The sequence below is a fragment of the Microcaecilia unicolor genome, chromosome 3, assembly GCF_901765095.1.
Source record: "Microcaecilia unicolor chromosome 3, aMicUni1.1, whole genome shotgun sequence".
Lineage (NCBI taxonomy): Eukaryota > Metazoa > Chordata > Amphibia > Gymnophiona > Siphonopidae > Microcaecilia > Microcaecilia unicolor.
In genome coordinates, this window is record NC_044033.1 from 495,115,518 (window position 1) to 495,136,302 (window position 20,785).

A 20,785-nucleotide genomic window follows, 5' to 3' on the forward strand; every position below is an offset into this window, starting at 1 on the left:
TCTCTCATCTCAGGACCCCCTCCCCACTGCAGTCTGATGGCCCCACTGCCGTCCGATTTCCGCGCCCCCTCCCTCTCCTCCGATTTCCGCTGCCCAGCGCCTCCCTCCCTCTGTCTCTGTGGCCTCCGAGTGCAAGGAGGCCGTGTGCGGGTGCCCCAGCCCTTCGTAAGTGGCATCTATTTAAAACGTTTTACCTCCTGCTCCGCCGGCAACAGTGAAGTCCAGCAAGTACAGATGCCGCTTCAGACAGCCTTTGGTTTCGCTTCTGTTTCAGCTGTTCCTCTGGTCCCGCCCTCATTTCCTGTTTGCGGAAGGGCGGGACCAGAGGAACAGCTGAAACAGAAGCGAAACCAAAGGCTCTCTGAAGCGGCATCTGTACTTGCTGGACTTCACTGTTGCCGTCGGTGCAGGAGGTAAAACGTTTTAAAAGCTGCCCCTTACGAAGGGCTGGGGCACCCGCACACGGCCTCCTTGCACTCAGAGGCCACAGAGACAGAGGGAGGGAGGCGCTGGGCAGCGGAAATCAGAGGAGAGGGGTGGTGTAGAACTCGGACGGCAGTGGGGCCGTCAGACTGCAGTTGGGAGGGGGTCCTGAGACGAGAGAGGGGGAGGAGGTCCTGAGATGACAGAGGAGGGGGAGGGGGCCCTGGAAACTTGCTAGCGCCCGTTTCCTTTCTGTTGGAAACGGGCCTCTTTTACTAGTGCACCTATATTGTACAGACAAGCAAAAACATAGAGGGTGTGGACTTAATATGAATATATAACCACATCATACTCCTGCACTCAGGGAGAAGGAACTGCAGCAGGAATGATCTAAGAAGAAGGTAGGAACACTTTTTCAGAGCCATCATCCATCACTGTACCCTGTCTGGTCCAAGCTATTAAGAAACTAACAGAGAATCAGCAGGTAAGAGAACCTTAATATTTTTTAAACAAATAAGTTTAGAGAGGCAAACTTCATTTAAATATAATCTATCTCCTGTAGTGGATGTTAGAAACCATATAGTGATGTAATTATTAAGCCATTTCCTGTAGTCATTATTTATGGAAAAAGTAATGTGTGTTATAAAATTTGTTCCTAATTATCTCTGACACATACCACATGACAAGAGTTTAAGCTTTCTGATGCTGATGGAACATATGTGGGTGAAAATCAAATTTATAGGCAAGTTTTCAAGTTTCTTTTTTAGCAGGTATTACATTTTCTCCTCCCACACGTGATTTGTGCAGTGACAGGTTTTTTTTCTGTATTGGTACACTGTTCAAGATTTATATTTAGTTTGACTTATGCTGGAAACTAATGTTGGGGGGAGGGGGGCATAGGTAATACATTCTTTAGAAAGGTTGTCTCTTCTTTCTTCTCTTCTCCTTGTGGTTCTGTTGATGAGTAAACAGCAGTTCACTTCTGGAAAGAACTTTATTACTGTAAATTGTGTGTGTGTGTGTATATATATATATATATATATCAAACATATAAACGGCGAGTGACCGACTCACTCGCAAATGCGCAGTAGAGACTTCTCTCTCTGTCCCGCCCCCGCGTCAATACGTGATGACGAGGGCGGGACAGAGAGGGAAACTGCGCCGCCGAGGTTGATACCGCACCCGCCCACCCGAGGTCACCGCTACCGTTACCCCCCCCCCCCCCCCCACACACACACACACACCCGGCCCGGGCCCTCTCTCCGCTACTAAACTTACACATCCATTCGCCGGAACGCAGCATGCACATCAGCTGAGATGCCATCGGCCTTCCTTCCCTGCCTGTGTCCCGCACTCGCTGATGTTACGTCACAGGAGGGCGGGACACAGGCAGAGAAGGAAGGGCCGACGGCAGCTCAGCTGATGTGCGTGCTGCGTTCTGGCGAATGGATGTGTAAGTTTAGTAGCGGAGAGAGCCCGGGCCGGGTGGAGGGATGGCGGCGACTCCAGGGGGGGGGGAACAGTAGCGGTGGCGACCTCGCGGGGAGGGAGGGAGGGAGGGGGAAGGAAGGAAAACCCCAATACCAGCCCGTTTTTACGGGCTCAACTGCTAGTATATATATATATATATATATATATATATATATATATATATAAATTAGATTTTTTTTTTTTATTCCCGTTGATTGCTCAGTGCAGGCTGTGTTTCTTCAGGACATCATTATTTCCGGACCTGCTGTGCCTAAATTAAGGCACCAATTGTATGCTGATGTTTACAGAATACTAGCACATATGAGTAAGATTGGTGCCGATAATTGGCAAATACATGCGTAAGTGCTAGGCACCGTTTTGTAAACATGGCATGCAAGTTGCTTAGCGTGTAACTGCAAGTAGGCATACCTAAGGGTGGCGCATGGGCATGTTATGGGCATTGCGCTTAGTAAAGCACACAATTCATAGATTTATTATATTGTATGCACTGTGAGGTGCACTTAAGCACAGCAGTGTACATTGCCATTGGCATGGTGTAAGGAGTTGTTGGCACACCAAGGCCTCTTTGTGAAGGGCTGGTTTAAACATTGGATCAGGTGAGGGTATGGCCCAGGGTGCTGACAATCTTTACTTTTTTTAAAAATGTACAATATAAAAAAAAAAGTATTAAAAAAAATGTGTTTTCTTGTCATCATATTAAATGGCTTGGCCACTCACAAATCCTTTGGCCAGGTTAGTTTTTTTAATTTAAGTTCTCAGGGGGGTGATATTAAAACTTCAGAATCTGTTATAAACATCAGCGTTGTTACAGAGGCTTCTTTAAACCCAAAAGATGTATGTTTTCCCATTGTCCCTGAAAAGGAGCCCCATCTCCTTTGATACATGAACTAGCTTTACTAGTGTTTGATTTAAAAATAATGAAATATTTTGACACTCACCAGGCAGGGCTTAACAAAGATCTGGGTCTTCTATCCCATTATAATTGTAATGTATTTTATTAGAAATATTGTCTCAAAATAGCAGGGATACAAAATTCAAGCCAAACGAGTGTAAGGAGAGGGGAAAAAAAACATAGGGAACTATCCACAATTATGATGCAAGCGACAGAGCAAATACAAGTAGCATCCTTGTAGTCAAAAGAATTGTAGCAAATTTAACAGTATACCTACCCCCTGCACACACACAGAAAGGGAGGGAGGCTTGGACTCTTTTAGCTTTCCCACACCCCATACTACCTCTGAATCCCATTTACCCTCAACCCTACCTCTGAATCCCATTTACCCTCAACCCCCATCCGGGAATCCCAGAGGACTACATAGTAACATAGTAGATGACGGCAGAAAAAGACCTGCACGGTCCATCCAGTCTGCCCAACAAGATAAACTCATATGTGCTACTTTTTGTGTATACCTTACCTTGATTTGTACCTGTCGTTTTCAGGGCACAGACCATATAAGTTTGCCCAGCACTATCCCCGCCTCCTAACCACCAGCCCCGCCTCCCACCACCGGTTCTGGCACAGACCGTATAAGTCTGCCCAGCACCATCCCCGCCACCGGCTCCGCCACCCAATCTCGGCTAAGCTCCTGAGGATCCATTCCTTCTGAACAGGATTCCTTTATGTTTATCCCACGCATGTTTGAATTCCGTTAGTTTTCATTTCCACCACCTCCCGCGGGAGGGCATTCCAAGCATCCACCACTCTCTCTGTGAAAAAATACTTCCTGACATTTTTCTTGAGTCTGCCCCCCTGTAATCATAGGAGGGATTCTACCTCCAAATGAGATCATTATGAAGGCGGCACTATGAAGTTTGTTTTAAAACTAGGCTCTGAACGCTTGGTCTAAGAGATTGGACATAAGCAGACCAGATCTCCAGAAAATGATTAGTGTGTTTATAAGTGAGATGGGCTTCTCTAGCTTCCCAACGCATAACAGCATTCAACTGGTTGAAAATTAAGTCAGTGCCATTCTATGCCCTAAAAATGACAAGGACAACTCAAGACTAAGTATACACATGTTGGGCAGACAGGATGGACCATTCAGGGCTCTATCTGCTGTCATCTACTATATTACTGTGAATATCATTTTCTCTTGTCCCTCTGTTCATTCAGAATATGTATGTTTTTGGTCCTTTTTCTTCAACTCACAGAAACCTAGAATGACAACAGATAAAGGCCACTAGACTCGTCTAATTTTCATTCATAATGCAGTGGCCCACAGCCAAACCTATAAAAACCTGTATGGTGTGGAATAGGTAAACATGAATCAATTGTTTTACTCTTTCAAAAAGTACAAAGACTAGGATAGATTTTGAATTTATTATTTTTAATCCATACTTGTCCAGGGATACTCTGTGATGTGACATATCACATTTTGAAAATATTTTGTCATGCAGTGTATAATTAAGTTCTGGAACTTATTCCCATAGGAAGTGTTAAAAGCAGTTAATGTAACTGGGTTTAAAAAAGGTTTGGACAAGTTCCTGGAGGAAAGGTCCATACGTTGTTGAGTTTGACTTGGGAAAAGCCACTACTTATCCCTGTGATTAAGTAGCATAGAATCTTGCTGCTTTTGGGGACATTATGAGGTACATGTAACCTGGACTGGCCATTGCTGGAAACAGGATACTGAACTAGATAGACCCTTGGTCTGGCCCAGTAGGGCAACTCTTAAGTTTTAAGTTCTTCTGTTTTCCACAGCTTTGGATATCCCATGTGCTCTTATTGCATTAGCGGTTTTTGTCAACTCCATTTTCATTGGGAGTCCATTTCATAAATCCATCAGCCTTTCTGTGAAGAAATATTTGTTGATGTTGCCTTCCGGGACCCTCATACTGTGACCTCTTATCTCATTGCCTTCTTTCCTCTGAAAAGCGTTGCCCTGCATAATTTTGGTAGCTCCCTAGAGATATAATCTTTAGAACTGTACATACTAGTACAGATGTGGTCTTAGTGTACATATATGACTTTAAAAAGCTGGTTTATAAAAGGGTTTCTTTATTCTGTTCTTATTGTGGGAAAATGTTACAAATTAGTACACAATCCATAACCAAAATACTACAGTAAGAAACCAGCATATGCAGTTGACTCATATTTATATTGCTCGAGGACATAATATAAAATCAATTAAATATGCTTAGCATCAGTGCGTTTAAAGTGTGTTGGCTTTCTGGAGTTTTCTAATTACTCATGCTCAGAAAGGCACAATTTTCAACAGGCATGTGTATATAATTAAAGCTGTGTTTTTACTCATGTAAAAATAGCTTGCAAGTCTACTGGAAAGTGAAATGTTGTGATAGTCTGGGTGTAGTTGACTGCCAGTGCTCAAGCAGAAGAACATTCAGAATCTCCCAAATAAACTTAAACAGCAGCATATACGTTTATTTATTGATGGCTTGATTTATTTATTTTGCATTGATCTGGTCAAGGGAATATATAGCTCAAAAGCTTGTCATGAATGGATTAAGTGGATTCAATAGGAAAATATCACTTGCAGCTTATTTGCTGGCCTTTTCTATGAATCCAAGTGGACTAGCATAACAATTTGGTAACTGTGTAAACTTTAATCAGATTGAATTAGTGACTGTTGAATTGTCTGCGTTGTTAGAGTTGTTGGAGGTGGTGTGATCCCTTTGAAAAAAAGCTCATAACCTGTAAGTTATTGAAGGGACCTGAGGTCAGGATGCTCCTCCACCACTGACTTTGTTTTCTTAGAGAACTGTATTTTGCTGTACATCAGCCTACTGACAAACTGTTCATACCCCCTCAGCAAAGTTACTATGCTTGGATTATTTTTGGTGTTCACTGTTCTTGTGGATTCCAAGTGCTTGGAGCTGGTCTCTTCTTCTCTGCAGAAAAGAAAAGCAGCAAGGTGTCTAAAGGCTCAAAATCAATTTTATTAAAGTGCAAACAGGAGTGGTCTCAGGTGTATATATCCAGACTTCAAAATCAATCTTTTACAAAAAGCTCGACATGTTTCGCTGCCACAGCTCCTGTATCAGGAGCAGTAATGAAAAATCAAATTCCTTAACGTCCCTCCGGACCAGCCCAGCTGAACTGATGGGTTGTGCACGTCTTCCAGCAGGTGGAGACTGAGAACAAAGATTATTGAGAGAGCCAATAAGAGCCCAGCTCAGCCCTATCAAGTTTCAGTATTCTCAGTCTCCAGCAGGTGAAAGACATTATTCTTTATATATTTTAATTTTCCTTTGTATAATTTTCCTCTCTGTGTTCCGCTGGGGAATAATTGCTGGTGAGGCTGAGACCTGTGGGGGTTTTCCTTTGCCTACTACTACTACTTTTGCCTCAGGAGTGCACACTTAGGTGGCCCCTCCCCCCCCACCCCAGCCTTTCTATGGCTTGCTTTAGCACAATTTGTAAATTACTTTAAAGGCTAGTGTAAGAAAGGAACCGAGACGAGAGCCCCAATATGTAGGAGCATATATTCAGGAGGACAACTCCTAATATATATATCCTGAGGTATTTAGCTGACAGAACAGGACTCGTGTCTAGGGGAAGTGTACCTCTTTGGCCCTATGGCTAGTTAGCTGTGCTGGAAAAAGAAACAATGCCACAGATGGAATATATATTATTTATTAGGTAAAGAAATAAATATATAGTTCTGAAGCAAAATGCAAAGCAAAATACAAAATAACGAGTGCCGTGAAAAATTGCTTGCACACGAAGGGCACCGTGAACTGAAAATGTTTGGGAACCACTGTCATATAGAATGCAGACAGCCTTTAATGATGCTAAAAATGGACTTCACAAACGTGCAGAGGTGTGCCAGGTTCTCTGCTTTCTATATGAATAGGTACATTTTAGAAGGGGATATTCAATTATCGGCCTCTTAATTTCATTTTTATTTCTGGTGCAGGTACTGTGGTGCCGAAACACGTTGGGCTTTTTGTTAAATATTGATTTTGAAGTCTGGATATATATACCCGAGACCTCTTCTATTTGCATTGTAATAAAATTTGATTTTGAGCCTTTAGACACCTTGCTGTTTTTCCTTTATGGCATTTGATTTACAATTGGGTTCTCCCCCACCTTTTTTTTAAGTGATACCTTGAAGCAAAGAGAAGAAGGTTATGTGTGATTCTACCCTTCCTTGATAAGCTTTCATTGTTTACAGGTAGTTTTTTCAGATTAAGTTGCTTTGTTTAGTCTAGAAGAGTGTGCATAAGGTGTATGCCAAGCAATTGTCATTGATTGTACAGTGTTACGTCCCTAATAACTATTTGCAATTGGATTTGTAAACTGGTCCCTCTTTGAAATTGTATTTCAACTACAGCACGCTCTTGATTGCACAACATCTGCCTGGAACCAATTGCCTTTGGAAATATAAAGGAAGTCAAATTTTAGTATTTTCAGGAGAAAACATAAAACTTTGCTGTTCATCGTGGCCTTTGGTGTTGAATTATAACTCAGTTTATTGAGCGTTGTGGTGTTTTTTTTTTTTAATGCATCTTATTTATTTATTTATTTATTAGGATTTATCTACTGCCTTTTTGAAAAAGGTTCACCCAAGGTGGTGTACAGCAATAATAAGTTGAACATAGACGACAGACAATTACAGCAGTAAAAATCTCTCTATATAAAAGGCAACACCAACGTTCTATGAAGCCTCCAGCCGGAAGTGTGAAGGGGGAGAGATATCCGGTTTCCCCATGAGTGTCTGCCCTGTCCTCGCTCTCTCTCTAACACAAACAGTGAAGGAAAACAGCAAAGCAGGAAATCAAATCGCTCTCTCTGTAACAATGAAGGACTCAGAGGGGGGAGGGCAGAGAGGGCAGGAACATACACACTCCCACATGCACACAGAAGAAAACCTTGCTAGCCCTCGTTTCATTTGCATCAGAAACGGGGCTTTTTTACTGGTATTCAAATAAAAGTATATGGTATTGCATATTATGCTACTTAAATTGTCAACATAATATGCAATAAAACATCTTAATAAACAGCACAGGAGGTATGCAGAGGTGGAACACTTAGATTACATAGAATAATAGGAGTTAGAAAATAAGAGACTAAAGAAAATTGCATGTGAAGTCAGAAAGATGTATGAATATATTCTCCGAGGACAAGCAGGCTGTTTGTTCTCACATGTGGGTCGACGTCCGTGTCGGCCCAGGACGTCGACCCACATGTGAGATCAATCAGCCTGCTGTCCTCGGAGAATACCTGCTACAGGTAATATCTTCGCTATCTCTTCCAGGGTAGGAGTGGATAAGCAAGTCCTCCAATCGTGTGTGCAACCAGCAAGTTAATGGCTTCTTCCATTAAAGGCTTGGGAGAAGAGCCAAGCTTTCACCTGCTTCCTAAAGTAGAGAGAGCCTTTCAGGGAGTGCATTCCAGAGTGTGGGGACTACTCTGGAAAAGGCTCACTGATGGGTGTCGTATCCTGTAATGCCCTTTGGACAGGGTGTAGATAGGGATACTCCTTGGGAGGACCTTAGAGACCTTGGAGGTGTGTAGATGGCGATCCTGTTCAAGTGTTTTCTTTGGCCCATTTCCTTTAAAGGCCTTGAGAATCGGGCATAAGAGTGTTAATTGTAGCCCAGTATTGTATTGAAGCCAATGAAGTTTTTGCAGAGATGTGGTCACATTGTTTATAACCTTCAGTCAGCCTTGCTGTAGCATTCTGAATCAACTGGAATTGGTATAAACCTTTTGCAGTCAGACCTATCTAGGCAATAGTCTTTACTGTGGCACCTCTATATCCTCCATGGACTGTGACCTATGGAGTACCACAAGGTTCTATACTGTCACCTGTTCATTATCTATCTCGAGCCACTAGCCAATTCTTCTTCTTATATGGGTTGAGTTGTTTTGGTGTGGGTCTTTAAATGTATGCTTTAATATATCTGTTGCTCTATAAGTCACCTAGAATTGCTGTGATGGGCAAGGAATGAGTATTTTAATAATAAATGTTTGTACAATCTTGAACACAGAGGGAATAAGAAACTAGCTTAGTGTCACAGTGAGTGGTTGTGATAAAATTCTAGCCTTAATGTTTCACAGCTCTGAGTATTAAACATTAAACTGTACCAACAGATATTCTGAGAGGACCCTGTATGTGTGTGTGTGTGTGTGTGTGTGTATATATATATATATATATATATATATATATATATATATATATATATAATATGCACTCCATTTAAGTGCATGTCGGATAAGCGCATGCTCTGTTTAACTGCATGCCGTACTTCGGTCCCGTTTTTGGCGCCATCAGTTTCTATGGGGACAAACTTCGGTTTAGTGCACCACTGATAAGTGCAAGATTCACTTATATGCATGGTTTAAGACCGCTCCTCTACAGGAAAGACTCTGCATAAGCGCACGCACAGAATCTGGAAGCCGATTGGCACGTGACAAAGGGACGGTAAATGTGAAATCTCGTTGGTTAACTGCCACAGGCAGAATAAGTGAAAGAATGTTGTTAGAGTGTACATTGTCGCGCAACTGTAAGACTTTAACACTGGCTGAACAAATAGACGTTCTTAAAAAATTAGAAAACAGGCAAAGTCAAGCATCTATTGCGAAAGAATGTGGTGTCAATCCCACTCAAATTTCACATATCTTGAAGCAGAAAGACCAGCTTCTGGAAGATTGGCAAAACAATACAAATCCACACAGGAAATGAAAATGGACAGGAAAAGCTGAGGATGTAGAAGATGCTCTTCGGTGGTTTTCTCAAGTCAGGAGCAGACAGTTTCCTGTCAGTGGTCCACTGCTTATGGAGAAAGCTAATCAGCTAGCTGAAAGTCTTGGACTAACTGAATTCAAAGCCACTCTTGGATGGTTGGAAAGATGGAAGGAGAGGAACAACATACAATTCAAGAAACAGCATGGTGAAAACAAGACGCTGATGACTTTGGTGCTGAAAATTGGGTTGTTTCAGTTCTTCCTACCATCTTGAACGAGTTTGCACCTCGTGACATTTTCAGTGCTGACGAAAACGGTCTCTACTAGCGAGCGATTCCTGATGGAACACTTGCATTCAAACAAGCCGAAACTACAGGAAGTAAAACATTACATTACTAACTGTATTTGATATCCTGAAATGACAATATTAACAAATCTATGTAAGCCACATTGAGCCTGCAAATAGGTGGGGGAATGTGGGATACAAATGCAATAAATAAAAACGTCAATGGACCGACTGACAATCCTCCTTTGCTGCAATATGTATGGGAGTGAGAAGTTGGAACAACTCATCATTGGAAAGAGTAAACAGCCCTGTTGCTTCAAGAATGTTAAGCGACTTCCTGTGTCATACAAGGCTAATGGAAATTCATGGATGACGGGGGAAATTTGGAAGCAGTGGCTAAAGAAGCTAGACACTAGAATGCGGGCACAAAAGTGTCAGATTTTGTTGCTTTGTAATAATTGTGCTGCACACAGTGATGATGTCAGGCTGTCTAACGTCAAGGTGGTCTTCCTGCCACCAAACACTACCTCTCTGATCCAACCTATGGATCAGGGCATAATAGCCAATTTCAAACAACATTATTGGGCTCTTGTGCTACGTAGTCTGATGAGCATTATGGATGACCAGACTGGCAAGGATAAACATGCTATTGAACTGGCTCGTAATCTATCACTGTTGTTTTCCTTAGATATGCAGAAAGAAGCCTGGAATCATGTTACACAGGCAGCCATTGTGAACTGCTACAAGTGGGCAATACCAGTTTGTTAAGGATGTGGAGAGGGCCGAAACAGATGCAGCTGTTGCAAACGCGTCAGATTAACAGGCTATTGACATCCCAGCCGGTGTTACTGAAGAGGAGTTTCATTGCTACGTAGCTGTTGATTACGATCTACAAACAGCTGAGAGATGTGCCTACACGCAGGCAACGTGATGAAATGAGCAGCGAGGCCCATGCTGACGAAATTCAACAACCTCCTGTCACTTTTGCAAGAGCGCTGGAGAGTGTCAACACCGTGTGGGCCTATCTGGAGGCCACTGGATGTCAGTGCTATGACAATTTTTACCATCTGGCAGACGTAGTCTATGGAACTCATAGACACAAGAGTGTACAGAGGACTATGACTGATTAGTTCAAGTAAGCCTAACGTCAGTTAACGGAGACTATATACTGTATGTATAATAAACAGTACTGTACATATGTTTATCAGATGTCAAGCTTCTTTGGGTCACAAAGGTTAAGTGCACGCTCCGGTTAACTGCATGTATTTCTTTGGTCCCAGACCCTTGCACTTAAGTGGATTGCACTGTGTGTGTGTGTGTCCTGGGCCTCCTGCAATTTACACCCTTAATTGCTGTCCCTGCCACCACCTATTGGCTCGAAGTGGGTGGAGGGGTCAGGGGAGATTACAGTTACAGTTAGGTCTCTTATAGCCCGCTAATACCAGTTTCGTAGTTCATTGCAGGCTACAACCAAGATGCTAGAAAAAATAAATCTAGGATGTAACAAAGTTTTAAAAAGAAATAAAAATAGCTGAAATAATATATATAACAAAATATAATGATATAATCATTTCCTTATCACATACTTGTTGAAAGCATACTTAAAGAGATCATAAGTTGGGTAAGTTCTTTAATTAGTAAAAAGCGAGTTCCACAAACTTGCTGCTTGATTAGCGAACAGGCAAGTAAATATTCTCTTAGAGGTGATGCCCCGAGGACTGAGAAAAGTAAATAAAGATGAAACTTGGGTATTATAAACTTAATTCGCGATCGATTAATGTAGTAAAGAGCAGCGGAAAGTGATGGTAGGGAGCAGAAAGTGTAGGAGAGTAAAGAGGCAGAGCGAAATACATGAAGACTTCCATAGTTGCCTTATGTGCAGCTAAATACCACCAATAAATGTTGTTCTATTTCCTTAACCTTGAATTGTTTGGGACGCTTAATTACACAAAAGGCACAGCAGTTTGTGGGTTTTGATACTATCATATTTATGGAAAAGATAGATTTAATATCTTGAATAATGGAAGCAGCTTCAATGGGAGCAACTCGGGCTGTGTGTGCATGAATGTACCTATGTATATATGTTTTTGTGTGATTTACATATGCGATTTTTTGGGGATGAGCTGCTTCAGTTAGACTTGAAATTTCAGTGTCCTCTTTATTGGTTTTAAGCATGAGCTTAATATTAGTTTTGTTCATTTTACTTGGCAGGTTCTGTCCTTTGCAGCTTTGAAAGACTCTGCTGCCCAGATCATTCTCTGAATCATGCTCAGTAAATTTGCAGGTAAGAAATCACACAGTGCACAGAATGCACATTTCTGTATCCCTAAGGGAGAGTTAGAGTCACTGAGAGCTGTAATGAAGGTCGAGGAGCCTTTGACATAGGGTGGGTAATTGTATAAAGAGCCGCTTAGTTTTAAGCAGCAGGGAAGGTTTATAAATGGCAGTGTTGTAGTCATTCACCAATTATACACTCTCTCAGGTCAGAAACAGTTTGTATAATTGGTGATTGATTGGTTCTCTTCCTTTTCTCTAACATAGGTTTGTACTTTGCAGTATTCTAATCATTAACATGCAAAAGTTGCTTCTTATAGGATACTAACTAGTGGAAGAGTGCGTGTCATGTTTTCATGCTGTGTGCTTTGCTGGTGAGCGTGCACATAGGTGAAGTTTTGGGCTGAACATGAGTGATCACACAAATATGCTCGTAAACATGTGTTCTGTGCTCAGGCATTTACACCAGCTATAGGGCTGGTATATGTGATTGCGCATTAAATTAAGGGCCTTTTCTGCCGCTTTCTCATGTGTTATATTTTAAAAAGTAGGTCCCTAATTTTCTTTATAGAATTTACTTGAAATAAGCCTACCCTGTTTCCTGTTACCCTAGGCTCCCTGTTACAGAATTACCCGCACAATGTCCATTTTGCTGACAGAAAAAACTTTTATTCTTACAGGAGGCAACCTCCTGTGGAAACCAAATCTGGCCAAAAATTAAAACTGGGAAAAAGTTTACACACATTTTATTGAATGAAAGCAGAACTGTTTTTTTTACACCATGATATGAGACAGAATGTAGAAGAGTTGACTAACATTTCTGTAACCAATTCATCTTCTCCCACACAATGGATATGCTGAAGGTAAGTTTATAACAGGGTATCTAGCCAGGAAATATACACATGTACATAGGGTACACCTAGAAACATAGCAACGTAGACACACGATGGCATACTTTTTATGTTTAAATCTTCTTTATTAGTATACCATTGACAGTAACATGTTACAAACATTAATAAACTGTTTACATTAATTCCATCATACATATCTATTTGTCTGCTTTTTATTTTCACCTCACCGCCTAACCCTCTATTCCTTACCCACCCTTGCCCCAACCTCTCTTGCATTACCTTTATACCATGGAATCTTATACAAATGTTCTACCCTTCTCTTTCTATCCCCTTCCTTCCCCACCCTCCCCCCTCCATTTTCAACTGTTATATATTCAGTAGATAACTTCTGGCTGCGGAAGTAAGTGTGTTCCGGAAGGGTGCCCTTATCGTCTTTGGTTCCTCTCCTTCGTTAGAGTTCATATCTGCAACACCCATTCGTTCTATACGCAGCATGTGAATCATCTGTGCCCTCCATTTAGAAATGGTGGGATCACTATATGACAACCAGTCTTGTAAGATAACGTGCCTGGCCACTATAATGGCTTTATTGGCAAATGCCCTATAACCTTTTTGAACAGGGTGTCCCAACTTTAACTGTCCAAACAACATTGAAGGTGCACATGTCCATGTGCTATTCCATAGGCGTGAGATATACTGCACTAATTGTATCCAAAATCTCAGCGTCCCGGGACATGACCAAAACATGTGTCCTAGTGTCGCTCCGCTGTATCCACATTTCAAGCAGGATCCCCATGGTGACGTGCCCATGTGAAAAGCCCTTCTTGGTGGTATGTACCGATGGTATACTTTCATTGGAATGTAAACTGCTGTGATCTTATGTATTTAAACTTAGCGGTATAGCAAATGAAATTAACTATAAATGGCCCTTCCAGTCTGCCCATCCTCAGCATCCAGTCTCTCTTTCTCTCCTTAAGGGATCCCACATGCTTGTCCCGTACATTTCTTAAATTCAGACACAGTTCTCGTCTCCACCACCTCTACCGGGAGGCTGTTCCACACATCCACCACCCTTTCCGCTGTGAAAAAGTATTTCCTTAGATTACTCCTGAGCCTATAACTTCTTAACTTCATCCTATGCCCTCTCATTCCAGAGTTTTCCTTCATTTGAAAAAGACTCATCTCTTGTACATTAATGCCACGGAGATATTTAAATGTTTCTATTATATCCCCTCTCTCCTGCCTTTCTTCCAGAGTATACATATTGAGGTCTATAAGTCTTGTTCCCATGTGCTTTATGACAGAGACCACTGACCGTTTTTGTAACTGCCTTCTGGACCGACTCCATCCTGTTCATATCTTCTTGAAGGTGTGATCTCCAGAACTGCACACAGTATTCTAAGTGGAGCTTGAGCATAGACTTATACAAGGGCACTGTCACCATTTTTTTTCCTGTTGGTTATTTCTTTCCCTATGCACCTGACCATCATTCTGGCTTCGATCATCGCCTTTTCTACCTGTTTGGCCACCTTAAGATCATTCGATACAGTCACCCCTAAGTCCTGCTCTTCTTTCGTACACAGAAGTACTTCACTTCCTATAATTTACCTTTCCCTTGGATTTTTGCAATCCAAGTGCATATCTCTGCATTTTTTAGCATTAAATCTTAGTTTCCAATTTCTGGACCAATCTTTGCTAGATCCCCCCTCGTGCTATCCACACTCTCTGGGCTGTCTTTTGCAGAGTTTGGTGGTATCCGCAAAGAATTACAGTCCTGTTAGTCTGACCTCGGTGGTGAGTAAACTAATGGAAACACTTCTAACCACTGAGATCAGACCAACGGCCTGTAATTCTCAACCTCCTCCTTACTTCCACTCTTATAAAGAGGGACCACTTCTGCCCTTCTCCGGCCCTCTGGGATCACTCCAGACTCTAAGGAAGCATTGGAAAGGTCAGACAATGGAGCTGCCAGAACTTCTTCGAGTTCCTTGATTACCCTCAGATGTATCCCATCAGGCCCCATTGCTTTGTCTATTTAGTTAAGCTAGCTTCTCATGAACACAGTCTTCTGAGAATTGGTCCTGGTTTACCATACATCCATTCACATTAGCATTTGTTTTCTGCGGTCAGGCTTTTCAGCCATGAACACAGAACAGAAATAACTGTTCAGCAGTTCATCTTTATCCTTATCAGCTGCTACATGTGACAGCTAAGATTTAATGCTAAAGGAATACAGGGTCATTTGTCTGGGCTGCAAAAACCTGAGGGAATGGTACAGTTTAGGGCAGTGGTTCCCAAACCTGTTCCTGGAGGCACCCCAGCCAGTCAGGGGTTTTCAGTATATCTACAATGAATATTCATGAGTGGGTATCCTGAAACCCTGACTGGCTGGGGTGCCTCCAAGACCAGGTTGGGAAACCACTGGTTTAGGGGGTGAAGAACATTTGTACATAAAAGAGGAGCGGGCTTGATTGGCCACCTTATGATCAACACATATGATTACAATTAGGTAGAAAAGGCAATGGCAAAAGCTAGAACAGGGAGAGGAATGGCGAGTAGGAAAAAGGAGGTGAGGATGCCCCTGCATAAGACTCTGGTGAGACCTCATTTGGAATAATGTGTACAGTTCTGGAGATAGCACCTTCAAAAATATATAAATAGGATGGAGTCGGTCCAGAGTGTGACTACTAATATGGTCCGTGGTCTTCATTATAAAGCATATGGGGACAGACTTAAAGATCTCAATATGTATACTTTGGAAGAAAGGCAGGAGAAGGGGAATAACATAGAGACATTTAAATACCTACGCATCATAAATGCACAGGAGGCAAGTCTCTTTCAATTTAAAGGAAGCTCTAGAATGAGGGGGCATAGGATGAAGGTGGAAGGGAATAGACTCAGAAGTAACCTGAGGAAATACTTCTTCATGGAGAAGGTGGTAATTTCATGGAATGGCCTCCCAGTGGAAGTGGTGGAGTTGAAAACAGTATCTGAATTCAAGAGAGCTTGGGACAAGTACATAGGATCTTTAAGGGAGTGATAGAGTAGATGGCATGGATGGTTAGACTGGATAGGTCATATGATTTTTATCTGTCTATGTTTCTATATTCCTCCCCTTCACTCTTGATTCTCACAGTGTCATTTTGACACTTCCTCCTATCACTTACATATTTTAAAAACATGTCTTGTCCCTCATTTTTACCATATTAGCTATCTATTCTTCCATTTGCATCTTTGCTTTCCTGACAGCTTTTCCAACTTTTCTAGATAATTTTGCTTGGCTTCCTCTTTCGTGATGTCTTGTAATTTATGAAAGCTAACATTTTATCTCTTACCTTTTCAGCTACTACATTTGAGAACCAAAGCAGCTGCCTTTTCCTCTTACTTTTATGTACTTTTCTAACATAAAGGCTTGTCACATTTAAAATAGCTCCTTTCAGTTTTTCCCACTGCTGTTCTACTTCCTTCAGCTGTTCCCATCCAACTAACTATTTCTTGAGGTATTCCCCCATCTTGACAAAGTTAGTTCTTTTGAAGTCTAGAACCTTCAATCTTGAATAAACCCTCTTGTCCTGTCTCTTAATATTGAACCACACCATTTGGTGATCACTAGATGCCAAATGATCTTCCCACCATAACATTTATTTCAGAACATTTATACCTCGCTTTATACCACTTAAAGCAGCCTCAAAGCAGCTTACAATGAACTGTGAAATCAAGTACAATGGCAGTTAAGAGGGCAGAGAATCAAAAGGAGAAGGGAAGGGAAAGCAGAAATTGATTAGATAAAAGAAACAAAATGGGCCATAAATATGACGGTAGGAAGGTCTTCAGATGAGATTCGGAGCCCGAGCGGCTAAACCCTCCGCTGCCTGCCGAGGATACAGAGGAATGGACAGAGGCAACAGGATGAGAGAGAAAACCCATCCAGCAGTCTGATGCGAACATGCAGGCTGCAGAAGAAGATGAAAGCTGCTCCCTAAGCAGCCAATACAGTTCCTCCGACGAAGGTCGCAAGCATGAGAAACATCCTCCCCATTTGTAAGCACCAGGTCTAGAACAGCTTCATCCTGTATGGGTTTCATTACCAACAGCTAGAACAGCTTTTCTTGTAGAGAATCCAAGATCCCCAATGTCCATCATATTGAAATCACCTATTAATTAGTACTTCCCCTTTCATAGCTATCTGGTGAATGTCTTCAATTAACTCTCAAAGAAGACAGGAGGAGCCTCCACGGAAAGTCAAAGCAAAACAGCAAAAGTAGAGGCTGACAAATGCGCAAACCAATAGGGAGATAATCTCAAAAAACAGTTTATTCAGAATAAATCAACATTTTTCCTGTTTTTTTTGTAGAAAGTTGATTGTGACCCCTGAGGCAGGTGCTTTGGCGCCGAAACACATACCGTGTCGGGTCCTTGATATTGATATGAATATTCTGAATAAACTGTTTTTTGAGTATCTCCCTATTGGTTTGCGCATTTGTCAGCCTCTACTTTTGCTGTTTTGCTTCAATTAACTCTCTCCATTTCTTCTGACTATGAAGGAGGTCTGTATATCACACCAGTGTAAATACATTTTCCATTCTCACTTTCCAAATTAACCCACAATGCTTCTTCCTTACCCCATATGTCCTGCAATTCTGTCACTTTAATGTTATTCTTAACACATAATGCCACTTCTCCACACTTCTTTTTTTTTTTCCTACCTTGTTTTTCTGAATAGATTATAGCCAGGTAAAACCATATCCCAGTCATGGTTCTTCATGAACCACGTCCCTATGATCTCCACTAAATCCTAGTCAGCTTCTACCATTACAGCCTCTCGATCTAGAAATTTGTTTCCCATACTATGGGCATTGGTATACAAAGCTCTCCAGATATTACCCTTTTCTCATTTCTGTAAAGGTATTTGATGTCTAGGAAGAGAAAAAAGAGAGAGACACACAGATAGGAGATGTTATATGTCTGGGTGGGGGGGGAGGGGTGAGAGGGAAGAGTTGGTGACAGATTGGGGAAATAGACTAGCAAAAGGGGAGGGCCTGAGTGAAAGAGATTGAAAGCTGTAGGTAGATGCAGGTAAACAAAAAAGGGGGAGGGAGATTAATGACTGGGTACCAAGAGTGGTGAACGAAATCTGAGTGGACAGAGAAAAACAGTAAAACAGAAGAATGGTGAATGGAAAATAACAATGTCAGACATGGATGTAGTGGAAGAGCTGAAGAAGACACAGAGAGGAAAATGACAAGTGAATAGGAGACCCTGGAAAGAGTTATGAGAAGATAGGACAACAGTAACCACAGATTGTGACCTACAATTAGAAAAATTAAAAGGCCAGACAACAAAGGTAGAAAAAAGTAATTTTATTTTTAAATTTAGGATCAAATAATGTGGCATGTTAGTCTATATTAAAGTTAATAAAAATAAAATAAATAAATTGATACCTTTTTATTGGACTAAATACACTTTTGACTAGCTTTCGGAGGCCAAAATCTAAATTGCTTAGGTAAGTAAACTTTCCTGACTTGAGGAAGGTTTTGGCCCCTGAAAGGTTTAAAAAAAATGTATTAAATTAGTCAAATAAAAAGGTATCACCTTATTTTCTCTCTAGTTTTAATTTTATGTATTAATTTTTAATTTTGTGAGTGGAATGTGTTCATTTTTAAGTTTACATCTGCTGTCTTTATATTTTGCACAGTAGAGAGGAAATGCATTACTCTAGTTCTGTGGTGTTATACTGTATGCAGAGTCCAGCTTCCTGGGGTTTTAGTTTAATTGTTGTCTACATATTCCTATCTTTAGTTTGTTGGTACTTATCCCATGCTTGGTGGGGGTCTATCTGTGTCAAAGAGGCCAGTTATTCTGATCATTGTGTAGAATCGATCTGTAGTAATCCAGTTTGTTTAGTAGATAAAGAGGCATATTTTCAAAGCACTTTGGGAAGCTAAGTTCCATAGGTTTCTATGGAACTTTGGGAGGCTAAGTGCTTTGAAAATGAGCCTGACATTAATGTTCTTATATCCACTGATATGTTTACTGCATTACCTTTTCCTTCGTAGGCCTTTGTTGTGTGACTCTTGGAAGTAAGTGCTATGGTGGTATGCTAGATTTGCTTCTATTTGTTTTAAGAGTATTTCCGTGTAATTTCATTGAGTATCCTCTTGTCTTTGTGCCTTTTTTTTTTTTATGTTTAATTTGTTTATTAAATTTCAATTTTTCAAGTATACAAACTTGTTCAGAAAAATTGGATATAATGAGGTTACAATATAAGAAAAAGTGTCATACATGAAATTTCCCTCAAACCAATACAAGTCCACAAGTGGGGAGTTCAAAATACAAACATCATTGAAGGTATATTAATTAGAAATAAACAATTTCAAAAAGAGTGGCAGAGGTGTACAAAGGACACTATATTCCAATTTCAAGCAACATCATTAGTTGGAATTACTATTCCAACAGTCTTCCTAGATGTAATAAATGTCTCGAGTTGGGATGGGTCATAAAACACAAACTTTTCAGAGTGGTATGTGACCAAACACTTGCACGGAAATTTTAAAAAGAAAGTCGCTCCCAGCTGAATCGTTTCCTGCTTTTTTTGAAGAAATCTTTTCCGGCGCACTTGTGTGTCCTTTGATATATCAGGATATACACTAATTTTTAACCCTTTGAAAATTTTTCCACGATTTTTGTAAAACAATTTTAATATCCATAGTTTATCAGAAGACAAAACAACTGTAGCCAACAACGTGGCTGGTGTTACTTGTTCAGAGTCTGAAGTTTCTAAGAAAGCTGTAACATCCAGGGGTTGATTTTGTAATATTTGTTGTTGTCTAGATGGAAGATAGAAAACTTGCGCTAAAGGAGGTATATTTTCTTCACTAATCTGTAAGATATCTTTAAAGTATGTTTTCAACATCTCTCTAGGAGCCACATTGTCCAACAAAGGAAAATTTATAAATCGCAGATTATTACTTTATGAAAAGTTTTCCATTATCTCTGCCTTTCTTCTTAGATTAATTAAATCTTTCACCATATTGTTTTGAACTTCTTGCAGTCGTTGTACTTCCTTATCTTGTTTCTCAACTTTAACATTCAATTGCTTTACCTTCTCTCCTCTATACAAACAACTTCCTGTTTCACTTTTTGAATCTGAGGAATTAGTGCTTTGCCCAAATCTGCAATTGTGCCTTTTGAAAGAATGAAAAATCGATTAACTTTTACTCATTCTACACCACTCAGGATTTTATAGACTTCAGTTATAACCCCCTCCCCCCTCAGCCATCTCTTTTCCAAGTTGAAGAGTCCTAACCTCTTTAGCCTTTTCTCATATGGGAGGAGTTCCCCTTTATCATTTTGGTTGAGGGATATGTGCCACTGCAATAATTATTTTCCAGGATACTGTGATATGTGTTAAGAGATTGACCAGACTCAAGATTACTATAATGACAAAGTTAAAGTTATAGAATAATACAACTTTATTTAACGGTGTCAGAGTTTTCAAGGTTTCCATAAAATGTGTACGTGGTTTATGTTGACACAGGACAGACTGTTTACTTATCAAGTGCGCTGCAAGGCATTATTTAGGGTATACCAAGCACTGCTCATACCTATATGCCCAGTCCCCCCATCATGTTAACTCTGCCCCCCCCCCCCCCGCAAAAAAAAATGTCACGTCTAGCTATGCTTCTGTTTCACGTGTACCTGGCAATGTAAAAATATCACATTGCTCTTATAAAATAGCACTACTACCCAAAATTGGTTTGAAAAATAAATAGAATTCAGTGGTGTAACACCCTGTAACTCAATATTCCG

The 20,785-nt window shown here is 40.9% G+C and overlaps 1 protein-coding gene across 1 annotated transcript in view; it reads left to right on the plus strand.

The window, feature by feature from the left end:
• The window catches only part of GPR63 (G protein-coupled receptor 63), an 88,935-nt gene that overhangs the window by 45,351 nt on the left and 22,799 nt on the right, over positions 1-20,785 (plus strand). Inside the window, exon 2 of the mRNA XM_030195638.1 lies at positions 12,063-12,135. The gene's annotated coding sequence lies outside the window, so the exon portion shown is untranslated. The remainder of the gene's footprint in view (positions 1-12,062; positions 12,136-20,785) is intronic.